The sequence below is a fragment of the Bombus affinis genome, chromosome 4 (genome assembly GCF_024516045.1).
Source record: "Bombus affinis isolate iyBomAffi1 chromosome 4, iyBomAffi1.2, whole genome shotgun sequence".
NCBI lineage: Eukaryota > Metazoa > Arthropoda > Insecta > Hymenoptera > Apidae > Bombus > Bombus affinis.
The window spans coordinates 9,791,945-9,814,395 of NC_066347.1; the positions used below are offsets into that span (position 1 = coordinate 9,791,945).

Below are 22,451 nucleotides of genomic sequence, written 5' to 3' on the forward strand. Positions count from 1 at the left end.
TATTCTCATTGGTCACGGTCCAGAACGTCTTGCACAGAAAGGAAACGCATTAACAACGAAGCTATCCCCCTTATTATTGTCTTAAGGTGTCTCGAACGTGATCGGTCGGAAGGGAACGAGTGAAACGAGTCGGGCCACGGAGACGGAGATGCGTCCTGTTCGCTGGTACGCGCTCGACAGAGACGGAAATCGTGTTTCGCGCGTAGGAGCCAACAATTTATTGCCCATCGGCCGTCGTAGTTGCACAAGACGATGCGTACGTAGGCTTTAAAGGTCTACGAAACGTCGGGTCATTACTTTCGGTGATTACCGTCATTCTTTGATTAGGAGCCCTTTTCAATCTCTCTCCCACCACTAACATCGTTGTCCATCGTCATATCCCCACTTTTTCCTCAGCTTACAGCTGAGCTGTGACCACGATCGAGCTGTAGTCACAATGTGTTGAATTCCACGGCACTTTTAAGAGGATACATTGGGAATGAGCCGCAAAACGAGGAGAAAGAAAGGGAGGCGGAGGAGGTGGAGCATTTCGAAATTCGTGGCGGTAATTTATACGAAAAGGTGGGGAGGGCCTAGGACGCGCAGCAGTCCCGGGGCCCTTCGTCACGATAAGATTGGATCGTCAGGGGCCTTTACACGGATACACCGGATACCTAAGTACCGGATAACAGAGCCTCACAAAGGAATAGAGGTACTTATTCGCTGGATAGGGTCGACGTTTCCTTGTATCTCAAAATTCGATTTACGATCGACCCCTATCTATTAAAGCAAATCCACCAATGATACTGATGATATGCGTGTGTGTGTATGTGTGTCAATGTAGTTTTAAGACTGGCGAGAGAAGCTGGGGAACGGTTCGTATCAGTGGTTCCCAAAGCTGATGCTAATAGGAGCCCGTTCCAATTTCAATCTCGATATCGTTACATCGAGGATTCCATGGTGTTGTTTGGTTGTAGAGGATCGACTTGCCTTCTTGGAGCTTGGAAGCAACCGGTTGTAATAAAGGAATTCTTATGAGAAAGACAACTGTATACAGAGAAATTCTCCTTTTTAGATTTGTGTCTAATAAATGATATTTATGAAAGAATTTGTTGAGATTAATAATAACATAGATGATAAAACTAGACAAAATTTGTCACGAAGATTTAAAAATTCACAACACAATTCTTTGGATGAACAAAATTTTGTACGAGAAGCATGCTTGTATCACTTTTCTACTAACGAGCCTTCCAATTAATGTCTCGTTGTCCACGAAGAAATTCGATAAAAAAATCCCAAGAATACAAGGATAATTCGATTATACCAAATTACCTGGTACGTGGAACTCTTTTCGAGTTCGCTATCGCTGATCCCACTGACAGTACAATGTGTGGAAGAGAAAGAGGAAGGGAGCAAAGTGGGTCCTGTGGAGCGTTTTAGCCGAACAAAAGGAGCCAGCCCTTATAAGCAGGAAAGCTCGACGTCGTTTCATAAAGATACGGATTTATCGCCAGGCCAGCCGAAAGGATTTTGCCGAGCCGACGTGCTGGCCGCGACAAAAATACGAGCCTTTAGCTTCAACACCTTGCCGCGTAGCGGCGATTCAACGGTGTCACGCATTACCTATACGCGGCAGACCCAGACTCGGACACGGCCATTCTAAAATTAAGTTCCATCACGCGAAAGATGCGACCGAAGAGTGGGCCGCCATTCGATATAAAATCCCTCGTGAACTGTTTCTTTTAGGCCTACCTTTGCAGGGTGAAACCCTTTCTCAACTTATTACAGGATGCATCGAGCCTCCTGACGAAACTCGCTTCGTTGTTATTTATATCCACGAAATAAGTGTCTTTTTGTTACATAGGGTGATTCATGCAACTGGATCGAGTTGTATGTCTCGCCTGATTGCAATCAGGAAGAAATTTTAGAGCGAAATGTAAATGATTCAAAGAGAATTATATTTTCTTATTTTTTTATGGCGCACGTGTACTTTACAGTTGCACTATTCTTTTCAATTTTTGTTGCGTAGATCAAATTGTGTAAATTAGCTTGCATAACATACGTTATGGGATATTAATGTATGTACCAATCCTATCCTGCTTTATTTGATTCGAATCACGTATAACTGTCGACTAACAATAAGTTCGAACGACATTATGACATATTTAAGTTTGCAAATTTTGCTTCAAATTGAATTTGAATTCCCTATTAGTTACATTAGCTAGGTTAGAGTTCCGCCACTATGTGATACTCATGATTACGCTATCAGTTGCTTGGTTTGAGTTATGTCTGGATCAAGTATTACATTACACAAGTTAAGCGTCAATTTCTCGTGTCCATACAGTATAGCATTATTTTTACGTGCAACAAGATAACACTATGGCTATGTTTGATCTAACTCTATATACATGTAAATTGTTACGTTACATTACATATGTTCAATTACGCACTGAATTTCAGCTGACTTTTCATCGTTGCGATACCTGCGTATACGTTGTGGGCCGCTTCATTTAGCATAAATCTAAGTTGAGTCTATGCTATGTCTAGATTAGGTATTACATTACACCAGTTAGCGTCAGTTTCTCGAGTCTAGACATTGTGCGCAACGGAGTGATATTCTCCAGTGTATTCTCGCTTACTCGTTTTGTCGTGTCTATAACTGTACTTTGAATCGTACTAAATAATGTTTTTCAAGCTTCTATTACTTGCATTTTTATTCCAATTATTTGGTTTCTATTCAACTGTCAGATTGCATAATATTTTTTAGATTAACTTTTACAATTATCCATTGCAGTAGAAGTTTATTTACCTAAACTTGTCGTTGGCCAAACGATAGAAGTTCAATCTCTATTTATTATTTTTCGTTCACACAACCGCGATTCACGTTCAAATATGTGGATTCAATCATTCCGTAACTAAACTTTCCTTTCAGTCAATACAGTTTTATTGTACACATTGATCTCAAATTTTCAGTAAAATCATTTCCATAGAGGCTTTCTCCCTCGACTCTTCTCTCACGTTCTCAACCCCGAAAATCGAGCATCGAATTCGCCACAAAGGCGCCATTCCCCCTACTCCGCGATTTCATTTATAGTCAATTACACGTCGCGTAAACGATGCCGTAAATTACAGTTTTGCGCGATGCCTTATCAATAGTACATAACTCTCATCCGGGAGCGTATTACAGCCGGGAATGTATCTGTGGAGATTTATTAGCCGGGACGGTTTCTACCGATTTAACATCGAGCTGGTCGATCATTCATTCTCCGTTTGCTGGCGAGCTAACAGCTAACGTATGAAAGTAGCCGGTCTGGCTGGTGCGCTTCTTCCTCGGGGACGCAGGAGACACCGTGGTTGGGGTCAACGGTGCCAGTGTCGACGATTCGATCGTTGGTACACGCGATTCCGCGGCCGACACGCGAGTAAGGCGATACGCAGTCGATCCAGTCGATTCGCGATGCCAGAAATCAACCGACCCAAACCAGTCTCCGGAACCAGTCGAAATTATTTATCAGACAGGTGTATCGTTATCTCTGCTCTGAATCTGTCCCCTTCTTAACGTTAATTCGCAAACCTCGAATGCTCCCTATCTTCGTTTCCTCTTCCAAGAATTTTTAAGTAAGGGAGAATTCTTTAATCGTGAATATCGTGTACGGGATCTTTCAAAAACAAGCGATTAACAAGAGCAGCTATCGAGTTTAAAGTCATAAATTTGTTCTCGAGATGCTGAATAAACGAAAATTGGACGTTTTTAACGTATGTTAGTTATCCTAGTTGAACAGTTATGAACATTGAACCACACGTAACAATTTTCGTATGCACGTAGCCTGAGGAAAGGAACAGTTATGGCTCATAATTCTCGAAGCAGAGCTTCACGTTTCTTCGCTCGCAATTATTCAACGGGCTATCAGCAGGTTGCCGCGTTACATAACAATAATCCGCTCGTAAATTAGTTTCGCCGAATTTTCAGTACCTTAGTGGCATCGTTTTCATCGCGTCCATAGGCCACGTAGAAGATGATCTGGCGGAGTGCCGGGCAGCTCGGCGATAACAGCTGGTCCAGACTCTCGCCAAACACTCAAGAATTCTCCTTTGTCTCCTTTTCTCTGCGTATCTTGTTGTTCATCCACCAATTTTTCCACTTTCTACATTTCATACTTGCTGTTCTCACTCCTGTTTTGGCATTGATGCTCCTATTCACCTGTCTCACGAATGGACCAAATTATTTTCTCTATGTTCACGCTCTGTTGGGAAATATCGTTTTGCAGTGATTTTATTATCTCGCCCTTCGCTTTATTATCCTATTGCCGCGCGTATGCACGCTTAACCAAGCACGACGTTGCGAACGAGTACGTGGATATGCGTATGATTGAGATATTGGAATTGAAACAGAATCGAAACTCTCGCGTCTTCGACTATCGATCTATACTCATAGACAGCACGAATTATACAAAACTTGAGTACAAAGGTCTTTCCTTTCGTCAAAACAACTCTGGAGTAAAATATTTAAGAAGGAAAGACGATTCGTTACATTATGGGCATCGGTCAAGGATATTTGAATAGAGCTGAGGAGAAAGCGTGCAAATTATGCAAGTGCGCTGCGTTTTAATACGATGTTTAATGTTATAGTTTTGATAAATGAAAGTGCATGTTGATTGCCTTCGATGTGAAACTTGATGCTGCATACGAAATTAATAGAGTGAATAGCGTATTAGGATTGCGAATGAAAGTTCATGGTTTCACGTCTTCGCTGACGGTGTTCCTATACAGCTTTTGCTTCAATTAAAATTATCGTGCCATTAATAAGGACAGTTGCGATTAATAATATTTTCACTATATACATATATAGGAATCGTTTTTCTTTCGAACCAACTTAGCTTTCAGTTCAAAAGAGCTATGATCTTAATCATTCGATAATACGTAAATCAAATCATAGCGCGTACGCTCATGGCATCAACTCGAATCGAAATGTTCCCGCTACACGCATGCGCGGTGCGTGTGATCGGACGCGGTACGGTTGCGCGCAAAAATTGAAAGAAAAAAAGCAGTAGCGTCTGGCGGTGGTTTCTTAATGGATGCGTTAATGAGAACAATATCACGATACCGGTAGCCACGTTGTGTTTTCTCATGGCCAAATTCACCAGTCGGCCCAACCATCGACGTTCCCCGTATGTCATTACAGGTGATAAAAATGAATGAAGAACGATGATCGCCGGCGGCGGCACGGCTACGGTAGCGTGCGTATACACGTATCGCCTAATGAAAATTTCTCTTTTGCTAAACATATACGTAATTAGAGTGATAACTGCTTAATAACGAGTGTGGTATCGTTACGGCGGATAAGCATGGTGATACGATACCATCTCCGTTCGTGGATACCCTTTAAGCTACCTTTCAGTTTCCGATAATGCATCTTAATTAACTAAATTATGGTAATTGCTAAAACAGCCAGAGAGATGGAGGGGTGTAACGAAAGAGTTTTAGCTCTGTTCCATCGTACATGTCTCACTTAATGTAAATGAAGTATTATACAAACGCGCAATTATTGCCGCGCCGCGTATAACATACTTATTTTCCAGCGAAGCCACTATTATCCGAGACACCAATTTTAACGCTAACTATCAAATAAACGCGCTCGTTCGAATCTGACCAACGATTTTATGCGTACGCAGTGTGTAGCGGGCTCGCGCGCGATCGCTGCCCATTGTACTCTTATTGCGTTTTCAAGGCTTTAACGACCGAAAAAGATCAGCCTCCTCGCTCCGTTCATTCTCATTCATCCAGTCCCCGAACGATGTTTCCGCTCGAATCGCCTGACTTCTATCGATTTATCACGTACACGTAATCCGCCGCTTAATAGAACGATCAAGGTAACGAGCGTCTTCGACTCTCTCGATTCGCGTAATAGTAATTATTTAGAGCCTCGTTCGACGAACGTTCCAACAGCTTCTTCGCTCATCTCCCCGTGAAACCTCGTCGGGGCCAGTATCACAATCGTCGATCGTTAACGTTTATTTAGATGAACCGTTGTTGGTAATGGCTTGTGTACCGTGTCTTTATACTTCTTGTTTAACGGCATGCCGTTTAATTGTCCTAATGGCTCTTTACCTCAGTCGAATAACTTTATATACACTGGCACTGAAACGTTTCCATTGGTTTTTTGCATGAAATATTACGATAAAGTATGGAGACGCGGATGCCGTGGCAAACGATTCGTCATACAGACATAACTCGTTTTATTGGGAACCTATAAATAGGGGAACTCCTGATACGTGTTCATATTAATCGTGGTTTTTATTTATCTTCTTTTTTTGGACGTGTTTTCAATACCTTGATACTTTTATCACGAAACACCGACGATTCTTCGTTATTACTTGCATGGTCTAGGCATAAATTTCGTGTAAAGTATTCAAAGTTTATTTCGGTATTTTCTTGCACAATTGAACCAATTATTAGTGAAATTTTACAAGGCAATTGCCGCTCGCATCGAAATCACACGAAAGATCGTAATGGTAGTTTATTAAATTCGATCCAATCATTAGCGAAAGTGTTCGTTTCACTAAAAAAATCTAGGAAATTTTCAATAAATAGAAACACGTCGATAAAGTTACACAATCGCGCGGCCCGATGTTCAGCATAGTCGTTCTCTAATCAAACATCCTATCTGTTTCGTGCTTCGGCGAAACTTCATCTCTCCAGAATCCGCGTCAATAATTTTTCCCGTTGGTCATTTGAATTCTCTTGCGAACAACATAAGTGTATGCAACTACGTGCGTGTCTAACTTCTTCGACGAAAGGTCTCTAAATTAGCTCTATCTACAGAGTGAATTGGCGTAACATTTTACAAATACGGAAAATTCTTATACATGGCAAATAAACTTTGCGCTATCGAAGAATACAAGAAGACGATTTTTATTCTTCTCTCCAAACCACAGCCATCTCTCGCAATAATAATTCTATCATTTCTTCCGATTCATCTTGAATATAAAAACAAATATGAATAAACAAATCTAAGCAGAATAAAAAGAGAAAAATTGAGAGAGAAAAATATAGGTTTGCTCAATATGGTTAATTCATATGTTTGCGCAAGAGCCAATTAAACTGGACAAGCTACGAATAACGGGATAAATTAGGATAAAAACGATGAGGATTAACGAGCGCTATGAGACGATACGACAAATCTCCAAGGGAGTATACGATTTTCACTCGTACGCCCCGTTGTCCACGTGTTCCACGCTTAATGCTTAATGACTGGAGCCATGGATTCAGCTCTGCCCGTTAGACCTTGAGCAATCATGAATAATCGAAATATCTCGATAAAACAGAGGGGACCAAAGCCGTGCATTTACGAGGCTCCGTCCGAAACTCGTTTTCTCTAGGCGATTCAATAGGCGACATCGTTCATCGAGCGATAGATCGTAAGATTCAAAGAAGAAAGAATAAATTAGCGGTTCCAACGGAATCATAAACCTTCGAGGTGGATTCGGCGATTCAAAGAACGGAACACAATAGACACGCTATAAATTTCGCTTTACAGCCCGTCATAATTGTTCGCTCGTTGGATCTCGGGACACGAGAGAACGTGAATGTTTCGTAATCTCGATGGTTCCATAAATACCGCGAAAGAACGTAAGAAACATGCAGATTTCGCGCGGAAATTGATACTCTTGTTGCTACCGTGAATTTGAAAGACGTGGACTAACGGCAACACGTTCTTAAAAACTGGAATATTGAAAAGGAAATAAAATTTATATTCAGCGATAGATAAAAATCTGACAAAATAATAAAAGATAGTTATCGTCTCGATAGACAGATATTAAATATTGATTTTCTATATATTCTTGCGGTTTGGTGGTTTCTATTTAATATATCCTTCCTACTATTTTTAATTCCTGGAAGTCTCTATCGAACTGTATAAGAAATATGTATGTACGTATTTATCGGCGCCGTTGTGGCGTCATTAAATTCACGCGATCTCGCACTAAAACATCGTTCTCAATTTAACCATCAGCTTCGTATCACCTAAGAATGCTTAAATTTAATATTACGTCCTTAGGAGGTTAAATATTCATCGAGGAAATTATTTTATGATGTTTCTTTCTTCCTCTTACTTTCACGAGCAATATAATTCGTTTAAGCTTATGATAATACCAATCGTAAAAAACGAATCTTCAAAAAATATACCATCGCACGCACGCACAAAATTTTCGCAATGTCGGCAAACTCGAAAAAACGAACGCGCATCTTTTCACATGAAGCAAGTGCGGATCGCATCGCGAAAGATCATCAACGTGCGAATAAATTTGCGATAATAATTCGTTGAAACGCGAAGGGGTGTGCGGCGGCATGCGGGAGCCAGCGCTCGTAAACGAGCAGGACGCTAAAAAGGAGTTCTCGCATCCACGACACCCGTGCGCCAAACAAAAAGCTTCCCCCATCCCACAAAAAGAGCAACCCACGTAAATCCTAATAAACGTATTTAAAGAAAAGTCCGCGCGACTGGTTCCCGTCGAGTCTCGCCCTTTTAATAAGCGTCCCTCTCGCGGAGGAGACAAGGAGAGCTCGCAACCAGGCGATTCGCCGGTTAATTGTGACGTGTTCACGAGCGGCCTGGACAGAGATACGCTTCGGGGATCATCGCGCCGTACAACGAACAGAAGAGAAAGATGGAGATTTTATCGTTCTCGCTTAGCCAGTAGATTCTCCTTCGCCACTGTGCGCACGCTACTCCCATGAAATTCATCGGGGGTGTAAAGTGTAAACGATCCGGGCATCGACGACTCGATATTGCGTCAACGATAACCAGACGTTTCGATTAATCGGAAGAGGAGAGTCAGTGTTTGAAAGAGAATGGTGCTTCTTCGTTGCTACTTCGCGAGGAAGGAAAGGTAAATTAAGGAAAAGAAGGAAAGAAAAAGAGAGAGAGAGAGAGAGAGAGAGAGAGGAGAGAATTAAGGGGAGGATAAAAGGTTTTCTCTCGATCGAGTACAACAACAAAACGACGGTACGTATACTTTAAGCATACATATAGTGGTAACTGCAGGAGGCAGCGCGGGGAGGCAGAGCTCCGTTGGCTGTAAAGTATAAAGCATTAAGCGTTAATCTCACCGGTGGACAAGATAATGCCCGGAGTCGGCTCCGTGTGAGGAGCCTTTGAGTGGCTATTTATCTCGAGTTTAAATCGATTTGTATGCTAATCCACCGGAGAAATCCGCCTGCGTACATAAAACTGAAGGAGGCCTACAAAACTCAGCCTCCATGAGATTCCAGATATATCCCTGACTAATTAGGCCCACCGCCGCCCTGCCCTCCGCCTTTCTCTCTCTTTCTGTACAAGCCACTCTCGCGTTGTCGCCCCCTGACTTCCACCGTCGCGTCACCCTTCTTCGATGATATCGACCTCCCACCCGTTGGAATTCGCCTCTTCCTGAAGAAATCGTTGTCGTTGTTGTTGTCGTCGTGCTCGTGGCCCTGCATCCGTGGAATAGCCATCGTTTCGAGGGACTAACCGGACAAACGAAACTCGGGAACCTCCTTTCCTTTTTCGAAAACGATCCACGCGTTCTTCTCTTTTTCCGCTTCTGTGCTGCCGCTACCCCAACCTTCTTTTACGATCGTGGAACTACGTCAAAGGAAGAAGCCGCGATTTTCGGAACACTATCGATGTCGACAAGGAAATTAAGGAAGAACAAGATCCTAGAGGAAGAGGATGCTAGAGGAAGATTCTCTACGGAGATCTTAACGGAGGATCGGTCGAAGTTCGGACACCTTCGTAGACATACCATAGACTTTAAGAGGTAAACTTGTTAAGTCGAAAGTGTTTGGCCCTCGGGTCGATGACCGCTTCATCGACGCAGCAAAGCAGCTGCAGGTAAACGATTCGGCTTCACAGGTAGGTGCTCCGCTTTTAGATGGAAATTCGTAAGAATTCCAAAGCAAGGCAACGCATCTCGTTCGAAGCTTTTGGATTCAACGTTACGCACGGATGTGTAATTTTGGGATATTATCGTTACGATGGTCTCTTCTTTCGATTTTATTATTATAAACCTGTTTGATTTTTTCTCTGCGAACCTCTTTCGTATTCCGATTGATCGAAATAATTAACGAAATAATATCGTTTCTGCGAATGGAAATCGATCCACTGTCGATTAAAAGAACGAAGGAAACTAATAGTAACAATTTATTCGAAGCTTAATTTAATCCAAGCTGGAAGCGCAACGTGCAAGATTCTATCTGTTTCTACTCGTAAATAGTTTAGTGGGCGTGTTGTCTTCGAAATTAAAAACGGGAATCGCTTTGGGCAGCCCAGAACCGTCTCTGCCTTACTTTATTTCTCAGTTGTTGGCCGTTTTACGGCTCGAATCCTCTCCGCGAGCATTAAACCCGAAACGCTTTGATCTTTTATACTTGCTTCGTAGAAGCGTGATTCGATGAGCTTAAGTGGGCGAACGGGTCAGATGACTCCGGCAACACGCGTGTTGTTTCATATGGCGCGAATGATAAACGCGCGCGCGACTCTTCGCGTTTGCCCGGATAAAAGTGAACGCGTTTTCAACCGAGTCAGGAAACGAAAAATCGGACGATGAAAAAAAAGATATTTACGAAGCTATAAAGCGACTGTGAGGAGAGCTTAAACGCGAGCTTTGCATGTGGGTTAACAATTTTTAGAATCCGTATTTTTCAATTCTTGACGAGAGAAGATAAGTTGCAGATATAATTCTATTTTATTCGACTCCAAGATGCTCGATTTTGCGTTTCAGATATCGATCCAACATTTTTAAACTCCTCTCCGTGTATCGTACAAACCTTGAAACTTATATTCTCTTATTTTTTAACGCTCTGTATAAAGTAACATTTCGAAGAGATCCACCATCCTGAACGAGATCCAGCGAGGCAACCAACCCAAATCGGTTAAATTGCGATCGTTGTGAAGCCGCGGATTGATCGATCGATTCGAAACGCAGCCAACAGGATCGGCAACCAGCCCACTCTTGTCGGTACGTTGTTCTACATCGAACAGCCGGCAACAACAATAGAGAGTTTCGTCGAAGACACGGCATTTTCCATGCCAAGGCAAACTGGATTGACTTCCAAGATGGATTATGGTCCACGGGGAGACACGTCTCATTGTGTTCGTCCAGTCTATATGGTGAAAACCACCTGTTTCGCAAAAGTCAGACGCCATCGGCGATCCGCGATGCATTTTGCCTCGCTCACCGACGATCGTAGCCCGATAAACAAAACAAGAATGTAAACATATTCAAATCCGAGCTCGCGCGGCCTCTATCGGTCGTGTACACCGCGTATACACGCTGTTTCGTCGAGAAACGTAACTTTCATTCTCTTTGTGCCGGCACGGATCTGATTATCGCGACTAGTTATGCGAGCGCGACGTACCGGCCCGACACTACACGGCCGTTTTTCAAGATCGCGCCTCAACGATCTTAGATAATTAATATTTGCATTTTACACCGTGAAAAACGACGATTCCACTCGTCGATCTTTGTCCAGATTGGTGCTCTACGATCGTTTCGGGGTACGCGGTCTTTTGACGCGATGATCTGGGGCGGTGGAATACTACCTTTTATAATACTGTTTATGTAACTTATTGTTACAAGTTACGTAGTCATATATCTGTGCCTTTTGCATCTTATTTCCGTCATGAAGTCTAAGCAGCATGTTTTAATACGAAATCATTAATACGTTGCACCGACAATCGCTGTTGAATATTAAAGCGTTGGATTCAGTAAAACGATCTGCCAACATGGAAGATGATATAACGCGTTTCATAATATCTAATAAAATATTCATTTTTCTGCGCTCCATTTTAAAGAAATAACACAAACAGAGTGCATATATTTTACCCACAACATTACATCCCTAGAAGAAACTTTATTATATGTGCTACTACAACTTTCCAACACCGTAACCTTCTTCTTCAAACTCAATTTAAGATATCAAGACGTAATTAACATGCACACTTATTAAAAGAAAATCTTAACTATTACTGAAAGTTAAGGAGAGTCAAAACTATAATTACTTCACTATATCGATCGTATATTCGTTAAAAGATATCACAGATTCACGGAGGGAGAAGTATATTTTAACAAACGTAACTGATATGCTCAAGTACTCCACACTTCATAAAATCATCACTCAATAATATTACACAGTGCACCAATACCTCTAAGGTATTGAAATTTAAAAGAACGTAACACACAGCCTAACCGCGGACAATTGCTAGCTTCGGTGTCACCCTAAACGCAGAGAAGAGAAGGATACGGTTAAAAGAAAGGAGAATAATCGCCAAGGAGTCAATTAGCATACGTCGCGAGTACCGATAGCGGAGGTGCGCGAAACGTCAATACCGGCGCTCGAACGTGTCAGATTTGTATGCAAATTGCTAGACACGAAATGAATATACCATGGTTTAAAGGATTTCATTTTGAGCGTTTACGAGTCGCTAACACACGAAGTTGCGGCGCGGCGCGCCGGGTGGGGTGCAGTCACCGAGACGAGCGTAACTCAACGGCGATCGTTGAAGAGCACGCGAGAAACAAGCGAAGAAGATTTACGACAAGGGAAATATATACCTTCCCGGCCTGTCTGCCATACAGAGAATTCCGTCGCAGAAGAATGAGAGAGGGGTGCGGACCGACTGGTGCGTCGCAGGGGCTGCAAACTCGCTCTCCTTTGTGACGTAGCGCGTAAAGGGTTTAACCCTCCGATTCTACCCGGCGAATTCCGCCAGACGACGCTTCTTCGCAAACTTTTTACCGACACGGACTCCGGATACACGACTTCTTTTTTTCTATTTCTTCTTTTCTTTCTACTTGTTTTTTCTAACATTTACTTCTTGGTGGTCGTTTGTAATTTTGATACGAGTATTCAAAGGCGTCACAAGTTTGTGCATTGGTTTATCCGATTCAGATATCTGGAATGAAAGGTATCAAGAATATGGATATAATTTCTTTGTCTGTCTCCTGGATCCGTGTATCGAAGTAATAATGGAAGGTCTGTGAAATTTGCATAATTATGAACGTTGCGAACACTGAGCGTTTTTCGATTTACTTCGGACGCGTAATGTTATTATTATGTGTTTATTGTAAATCGTAGTGGAGTAATTGCAAAAGAAGAAAGTAAAAGAGAAAGATTTGGATTTATGCATATGCTCGAGAATAATTTGCGTATAAGAAAGCGTAAACACTAATAAACAAAACCATTTAGTTTTTCTGCAAAAATTAGTGGAACTAGGACTAATTCTCTTCCAATTGCATTAAAACGAATGGTGCCTAGATTTTTTTAAATCGCAATTTTTCTAAACCACAAAGTACCAAGAAAGAAAAATTTCAAATTTCTAAATCGACTGTCTCAATTTAGTCGGTGTTCCCGAGCATAAACCGGTGACGGGATCAGATAGAAAGTATCGACAATGTAGTCGTCCAGGATGATTTCACCAGTGTTGTGTTTCGCTTCTCCTGGCATCGTACGGAACGGATTAGAAAATCCAGGTGACCGTTCGCTGGCGGATCTCGTGCTTTTCAGCGTTACGCGCGACAAATTGCCGGCGAGTTTCTAACGGCGGCCTCGGCGAGCCGTTTTCAAGCCTCTTCGAGACCGGAATGACTCGAAACTCATTACCGTGTTGCGTACGGCTTACGGTAACCGCGAGACTGGCTCCTCTAGAACGCTCGCAGGTGCATGAAACGTGCGCGTGCACGCAGGAGACCGAGTGAAATGCTGTCGAAGGAGTACGAAGACGCGATCGAGGAGGCGAAGAAAGAAGAAGAAGACGGCGAAGAAGAGGAAGTTGAAGAAAGAAAAATGGAATGAAACGGTATTAAGTTACTCGCAATGAAGAGCGTGCCACTAGGCGGTTTAACGTTAACGTACAACGTAGGCAGTCACTTCTTGTAATTAAAATATTACTATTAACGGAGAAAGTCTGAGAAAGTGAGAAGTTTAACGCGCGCGATGCTCGCTAAAGTTCGCTGAGAAACGTGGAGCTGATGGAACCGACGAGGAAAGGCCGCCAGCGTCGCGCGTGTCCCCCGGCGTTTCCGATTCATCTCGATATTTCATTCACGACTCGAGACCGGAATGATACGAGTGTGACGGCCAACCGGCCCACCGAGAATGGACTTTTTCAGCAATTAAAAGGAGGAAAAAGAAGGAGGCTGGAGTAGAGAGGCGAGGAAAGGAAAGGACGGGGGACAGTTGGTTCTGGTGGCGTCCGTTCAAACATTCGCGAGACGTGGGTTCATGGTTCCAGGAACGTGGAGGCCCCAGGACTTTCTTGGCCTCTCCTCACCGATATCTGGCTGCCGGACGTTTTACGACGCTCGCCGCGCGGCCATAAATCGTGCAACGCGGACCGATTTATACATCGATATCGGTGCACTTAAGTATACAAATGTGCCCTTAATTGGACTGTCTCCTCCTGTGCGTACTATAAAAGCGGCACTTCACTCGCCACCCAAATCACCGCTGACAGCAGCTCCTTTTAAGTTGGAAATATGGCCACTAAACGTGGCCACCGTTCACCGTGCAACCGGGTAAAAATCATTTCGTATCGCGGGGGATGGGACGCGATTGTCTTTCAGAAATTTCGCAGCCAGATTCGCATTAAATGGCTGGATCTACGCTGCCGTGACATTTTCCTATTTCTTAAGAAAAGTAGAAAGCTAAGAAGAATACGATGAAATTCGTGACAACATCAAGCGTCTATACTCAATTTTTTTTAACTGTCTTATGCTGGTTGATTAGGTTCGAAAGAACAGGGAACTTGCGTTGGAGGTTGACAAAAATTCCAGAAATAACGAGAGCATTAATTCGCATCCGGAACATACAGGTTGTTGCAGGAAGATCAAATCGTTATGCTCGGCGGGTTTCTGTTTCGAAAACGCATCGGTCCGATCGTTTTACTTACGCAATCGGATTAATTAAACGCATTAGAAAAGGTCGGTGTCTTGCGAGATCAATAACAAGCAGCAATGATATCAGGGAATTTCTACTCAGGATAGAAACGTGTAATTAGCAACACTGATTAATAATTTACTACTTCCACGGGTCGGAACGCACGTCTCGCGGAACGAATGCTTTCTGCCCGAGAACACTTCGTCGCGTTATATTTCACGAAGCTACAAGAAGAAACTTGTTTGAGAACAAAAAGATACAAATCGAAACAGAGTATAGAGGAAGTATAAATTATAGCTCAAAAGCAAGAGATTAGATTGGTGTACGGTGCTAGATGTTTTCGATTACGAGTGGCATTCCTCGATAACTAATACAAAAACCTTTTTTAACCCTCATCTAGCCTTCATTTTTCTCACTTAATTCGTCTTTTATAATTTCAGGTTTACATAATAAAGTAAAATATCGTACATGTGCAAAGACTTTCATCAAAAATAAAAGAATGAAATTCTTGCATATCCAGATACAAGATTGTTAATATCGGCCATAAGAAAATAAAACGATGTGCAAGGTATTGCTTTTTTACGTTTATAACATATCAAATTGACACAAGGAACGAATGACGACTCAAATTACATCGAAATTGAAAAAAGAGTTTAAGATTGAACCAAGCAAAAAGATTATTGCCAATATAGCAAGGCGGAGAAATTGCTGGAAATCTATTTCTAAAGAAAACATCGTACTGTTGGTAAACTAAAGGGAACGAAAGATTACTTTCAGAAAAAAATCACTGGAACGTTTATTGATAAAGAAATGAATACTAAGCAAATTTATGATCTTCTCCTAATAATCATAACAATAAGTACAAAAAATGTAACAGGTAAAGCTGTCTATCCGTCATATAGGAAAAAGATTTAACAACCTCTGCTTCAACGTCAATGCATTTGAACTTTCTGGTAATAATATATTTGCATCACATTCGGTAGTATACAGTAACTTAAGAAAATTTCCGGAAAAATGCCGGTAGAACGTCAAGAAAAAGAAACAATATATTTGCATATCTGTGAATTCTCCGACGATGATTTTCAAATGCATAGTTTTCTACTCGTCATATTGCATGATGACGCGGCTGATTCAGCTTCAGCTTCCGTATACGTAGATAAAAATGGAAGAGTTGTCAGAACGATATTCATTCTCGAAGAACGTGGGGATGCTATTGTTAATTGTTTCGTGAATCATACTTCGTATCTTAATTAAGATTATTAACTCAGTTACGGTAACATTACGCTTCTTTCCAGTTCTTTACTATGGAATTTTCGATAGATATAAATATTTTTCCATTATGTGATATCGTACGTCATAATACGATATTTTCTATTATTCACTTTTCTATGGATATCCTACGAATAGAAGATTTTCACAATACTCTTCATGTTAAAAGGGTTACGATACTTCCTCCGAACCCTTCGACTCAACAAAGTTCCATTCAGCGAACAAAACCTTGCCTAGGTAATCCATTCCAGGTAATCGCACACAAACTTCCATTGTCAAGAGTACCAAATTGAAAAGCTACGATCTACTCAAGAGGTAAGAAATTTTCGAAGCATTTTTGTAACGAATTCCGGACTGATAATCACGCGATGAAGTTTCACCGAAAGATTCCCAACTGTGTGTCGCGATCGACGGCGTTACATTATAAACGTGACCGAGCACAGCCGGGCAATATTTTCACCGGTTGAAATCGGCCGGGGCCGATCACGTGCGACCGATAACAAGTCGGGTCCGACGATGTTTGTTCACTCGGCGTGTCTACAACGGAGCGCCGCCGCGAAACGATTATCGACGTTCGACAATCGAAGGATTTATCGTTCCATTTGCCGGTCGCGTTCGCCTCGAATTCGCGGGACTCACGACTCGCGAAACGAACCAAGCAGATCCAAGCGGAGGGAACTCCTTACACGTCGCATCCACACGATGCACCGCGGTCGAACGTTGCTCTCGTGTCGGCATGCCGATTCCTCTTCACTTATCGCTACGTTGCTTTATTAGGAGATACCTTTCGACAGATACACTCCCGGTCAGGCCACGTTTTTGTCACTTTAAACCAGACCTCGGACAGGAGTTACCTCTTCGAAGGGAAACTGGAAAGTTTCTAGCGTCTAACGGAACGTCATCGTTTTCGCGAAGAGCTAGTCCCGCGCGTTCCGATCTAACTTGAAAATCGTGAAAATATCGTTAGTAGACTCACCGTCGGTTCCAACTGGCTGCTTCCGCGAGTGAGAAGCGTCGAGGATCGCGCGGATCATCGATCACCGCGACTGTTTGTCCGCATAATCGGATTTCCCAGGTTGGCTCACGATATTTAGCAACGAATGACACACGAAACTTCGCTTCCAAGGAACTATCCCGTTCACACTGACGCGATCACCCAGTCACTCTGGAACCTAGTCGAATCGTTTCACAGTTTACACTATGGGAGCACGAGTTTTGAACTAATTGAGTAATCATCGAGGTCGGAGCCGCGGCGTTCTAGCGGCTCTTGGAAGCCGGTCTACGCAGGCCTGTCACTCGGGCCAACCACGATTACGGCCACGAAGACCCGTGATGTTTGTCAACGAGAAAGGATAGAAAGACACAGAGCACTAACCACGGTATGCAACAATGGACACCAGTCGTTGTTCACGCTGTTGTTCACTTTGACTCACATGCCGATGACAACCGGTGTCGTGGACGGTTCAATCCGATCGGGGCGGTCTCGTAGAAAAGAAACGATTAGAAACGAGAGTAAACTGCCTGGGGAAACGAGAGTAAAAAAGAACCGGAATTGGGAGGGCAACAACGTTAAAAAAACGAACGAAGCAGAAGAGCGGGAAAAAAGAAGAGAAGAAACAGGGGAGAGTACGCTGGTGAAAAAGCAGTGACACCGGCGGTTCGGCCGATACGAATGCCAAATATACGGCGTGGTCAAACACGAATCGTCACTTAGCACCGAAATTTCCTCCTAGACTCACTGGCCGACCGATCTGATCCGTAATAGTTTCGATACGATCGGCGACGCGTCGATTTCTCCCTCTCGTCCACCGAATGGCCGAACCGATCGTTCGTCTCGCGTACACACGATCCACCACTTGAAAGTACGGAATAACGAGGACGACGACGATAACGGTAGCGGCGACAGACGCGTGCAAGGGAACTCACGTTCCAGAACAATTAACCCCAAAGTCTAATCGATTTAATTAGGCGTCAAGCATAGCCTCTTTCCGATCAATCCTGCCCATCTCGTTCGTCGAGTCCCGAGACCTCCTTCTCTTCCTCCCCGTCATCGGGTCCCCTCGATTCTAATCGACCAGTCGACGTCTTCTTTCTCTGTGTCCCGGACGGAGAAATCGGCTGGCAACGGGGACGGGGACGAGAGTTAGCAGGAAACGAATCGACCGAGCTTTTCTCGTCGATTTATACTCGCACTTTTGCTCTTTTATTGAGCCAAACGTTTTTCTTTTAATCACAATCCAATCGACGACTCCTCGACGACGTTACTCCGACCGCGATCGATCGAGTATCGATCGTAAGTTTCGTGGTTGAACGCGTGACACTAAACGATCGAAGGTAAGCAAGCACTAGGAAAATCGAAACTTTCGAACAGGTGGATCGTGAAAGTTGGTCACGCGGCGCGCCGAAAAAGGGCGGCAAAGTAGGAAGCAGAGGAGGCGAGTTGTGTCGGTGGCAGCGATTTCCCACGTGTTCAGACGGGCGGGCCGCCCCGTGCGCGGCTTGCTGTCAGAGGGCGCGGCGAAGGTGCCGTCTGTCCCGTCATCCTTTGACCCGGTGCACAGATCGGGAGGAGCGGCGAGGTGCAGCGTGGCTGTCGCGCGTGAGAGATGCACCGGCTGTCGCGCGGCGCGTGCACCGCGATCTCTCCTGATCGCGCGGTTTCTCCTCTGGTTTCCGCGGGCTTGCTTGCACCCGGAAAATGCGAGGTCGCGGCGAACGGGCTGTCGAATTTCCTCGGGAGATTCGGCTGTTTTCGCGGAGACACTCGGGCGAAAACACGATCCGCGAGACACGGTGGGGACGGGCGCGAATCGCCACGGACGATGACAATGATAATGATATAACAATAGCGTGCGTTCTCCGCTGGTTCAGATCTTACACTGAAGACCAAGGTACACATACACATGTGTGTCGGCCGGGCCGGCAGGTAGAAGAAGGAGGTAGAGGCTGAGAGAGGTAGGAGGAGGTGGAGTGTGGCTCCGGAGGGAGGGGAGCTAGCACGCTCTTGTGCACCGGCCACACACAATCGCGTGCCTCGACTCCATACACAGACAAGGCCCGAAGCGTACTCTCTCGCGGTGGAATCGGTGAGCTCTCTCTCGCACGCACCACGGCTAACGTGCTTTCGCTGTACGTATATACACGCGGACGGGACCGTATCGAACGTGTATTCGTCGATTCGTATTGCCTACATGCATAGTGGGACTTAAGTACGTGCATACATACGTACGTACCGGTATGTAGGTACGCGCGCCGCGAACAGAACGGAACGTCTCCTCTGTGGTGCGTGTCTTTGCTCTTGCGTGTTTGGTCTCTCTCTCTCTGACTCGCACCGTAGCACCGGTGTGCGTGGCCGTCGTCGTGGCTGCGTACCTGCGCCGGTGCGTACCTGCGTTCGCGTACAGGCGCACGCGAGCAAGCGAAAGAGAGAAGGGAAGGCAACAGAAGAGGGAGGAAGAAAGGAAAAGAGAGAAAGAGGGCAGTGTGTGCGGCTACACGCGAGGAGACAACGCCATACCGCGGCACACACAGGTATAGACCAGCATCAGGCTAGCCTCGCCTCATCCCGCCAACGGCACCTCGCCTCACTTACATACGATACGATACGATACGAGCGAGCCACAAGGCAGGCAGGTAGCGCACAAAACTAAAGAGACTCGGGGAGAAGCCGTGGCGGAACCGAGATGGTGACGGAGCGACGGAGAAAGAGGGCCGAGACGCGGCTCGCAGGTTGAACCAGGTGAGATGGGGGGAGGGAGAGCGGAGGGAGAAGGAGAGAGCGCTAGAGACAAGGTACGTGGACAGGAGAGAGCGAGAAGGCTAGAGGGAGAAAAGAGGGAGCCAAGACTAACCACTAGCGAGGTAAGAGAAGAGAGTGACCAGAGAGAAGAGACGAGAGGAGAAGAAACGGCCTGCGGGACCTGGTGGAGGGGTGTACTTCGTTGCTGGTGCTGCCGGTGCTGCTGATGCTGCTGTTGCTGTTTAAGCCGCGAGTACGCACGCTTTAAGGCAGTCGCGCGAGTATTATCTCGCTCTCCTCCCTCCGCCCATCGACTTGCCAACCTTCTAGAACTTCTGTTCTAGGGATGAAAGTGGGGTAAAGCCCGGAGAGCAGAACGCGTATCAGCCTCTATTTTCTGTTCATTGATCGGGCGAGTTTGGTTCGGTTACGAGAGCCTGGTGAAACCGCTCGAAACAGACTTGAAACCGATTCCAAGCCGATCAGACGGTGTTGTACGAAGACGATATATCGTAACTATCGTTCCGGTATAATGTATACGATTTTCGAACAAGTTTCGGAAACATCTGCATCGGCCAATTAGTCGGGGCGAAAAATCCGTCAGCTCCGACAGATCCGGTCGGCCTTATCGTGGCGAAGGATCGATAAAAGCGGGCAAATCGAACGCAAGAAGGATTAAGACGCGCGGAGAGGACGATCGGCTCGCGTTCAGGGCACCGTAACCGGCTGTCTCGTTTCCATCGGCCGAATTACCTGTCATCTCTTCTTATCTCGGACAATCCGTTCATCCGTTTCTCCGCGTCTCGTTTCTCGAGAGAGAAGCTGAGACGCTCTCGCTTCGTTCTTCTTTTTATTTTGCCCCTGTTCTACCCAGGAGAGGACCGCGAAATTAATTGAATCGATACCCCGTGCGACGTGTGCAACGGAAATAAATATCTCTCCTTCGTTATACGTATTTCTCGCGGTAACAGCTAGGCAAGAACCGAGTATAACGTAATACCAGAAGATAAGTACTCTTTCTCCTGAGCGGCTGTCGAATGGATCACGCGCGAAATAGCGACACGCGTGAACAATAGCCGCGGCACCGTTACATAAATCGAATTACCTAACAGGCCGAGTCATTGCACAACTGTATTTGCGTGCGTCGATGGTACCAAAGTGATTTGTTTGCGCGCAATTTAGAACATCTGTGCGCACGGCCTTCGCCGGCCGTGTTTGTAGGCACACTCGTGATAATAACCTGCCGCGCGGCAAACCGCCGAAGGACGTTTTCGAAAAGTCCGTTACACTCGTCTCGCCATGCCTACTCTTTCCTTCTTAGTCTTTTCTCTGCAGCGCTTACCTTTTACCTCGTTTGATTATGTATCCTGATATTATACGCAGCAGCGATATTATAGAAGGAGGGACGATGGTACGTGTGGTGACCGATCGATGCAAAAATAAAAAATCGGGCCATGGGGAGGAAGGTGTTTGATTTATCGTTCGGTCGCGTTCCGCGAGCCTTGAGGTGGCGCGATCGCGCGGCCGTTGCGCCACGTTGCGTTCCAATTTTGACTTCTACCGGCGCATAATGAATCGGTATGCAAATCCTCGAATAAGGATCATAACTCATTCGTGCGATATCGTGTTCTCACACGCGGTCAATCGGACACGCCGAGTCCAAGGCGACACGGCCCCGACGCGACTCGCCGCGGACACACCGTCCAGATAAGAACACCGAACACCGAACGCGGCAATTACAACTGCGTACGCTTCTGTGTGTATTTGCCATGCTCGAACGATGTACGTATACAGAGTGACGCGAAAGTAACACAGCTTTAAAATGATTAACAATGAAACTATCAGGAATGGTAAAAGAAGTTTATGGTATCTGTCCTTGTTAAACGATTTAAGAGATAGTCGTCGTAGGGAATTTTTGTTGTATGTCTCATTAAAGCAATTATCCTGTTTACTAAATTATACGAACGACGAAATTGAATTATCATTTTTTTCAAGTTGCGTATCAGTCCATCGGTGATTTTTGTATAACTAGTTCTTCCCCTTTGATATTTTTACCATCCAACTATTCCTCCATGTTCATACGTATCGCTAAATTCTTTACTCTCCAAAACATTATCTAATTTCTTGCCCTTACCTCTGGCGGATTTGGTCCTTTAGAATCAGCCAAGAATTTGGTACACAAATCTGTTCAAAGACTAACTTCGCGATGCATAATGAACCACGATACGCAGCATTTTCTATACGATCTTTCCAATTGCGTTACTTTTATCTCACCCTATAAGTATATTCGACATATAGAAACAGAGCGGAGCTGACAGAAGAATAAAAAAAAACGAAAAAGCGATCGAGTCGAAGTGACATGAAATATGCGATCGCGTCCGCGTAAAAAGCATCGGCCCACCATCGTCCCTGTTAAGTGTCCGCGAAACCCACTCGCGACCGGGTTTCCTCTAGCTGCGTTTCGCAGTCTTTTGCGTCGCGAGCCGAGAGATTTCAGCTCGTCCGGGGGGAGAACCGACGTGATTAATGATCTCCGGATCGAGAATCC

General features: G+C 44.6%; 1 protein-coding gene across 4 annotated transcripts in view; it reads right to left on the bottom strand.

Annotated features, from left to right (window-relative positions):
- Positions 1–22,451, bottom strand: part of LOC126915827 (transcription factor SOX-6) — a 325,178-nt gene that overhangs the window by 168,511 nt on the left and 134,216 nt on the right. Inside the window, exon 1 of one of the 4 annotated variants that reach the window (XM_050720903.1) lies at positions 17,141–19,112. The exons of the other annotated variants lie outside the window; for them this stretch is intronic. The gene's annotated coding sequence lies outside the window, so the exon portion shown is untranslated. Of the gene's footprint in view, positions 1–17,140; positions 19,113–22,451 lie in introns of those variants that run through there. 4 annotated transcript variants of the gene reach the window in all.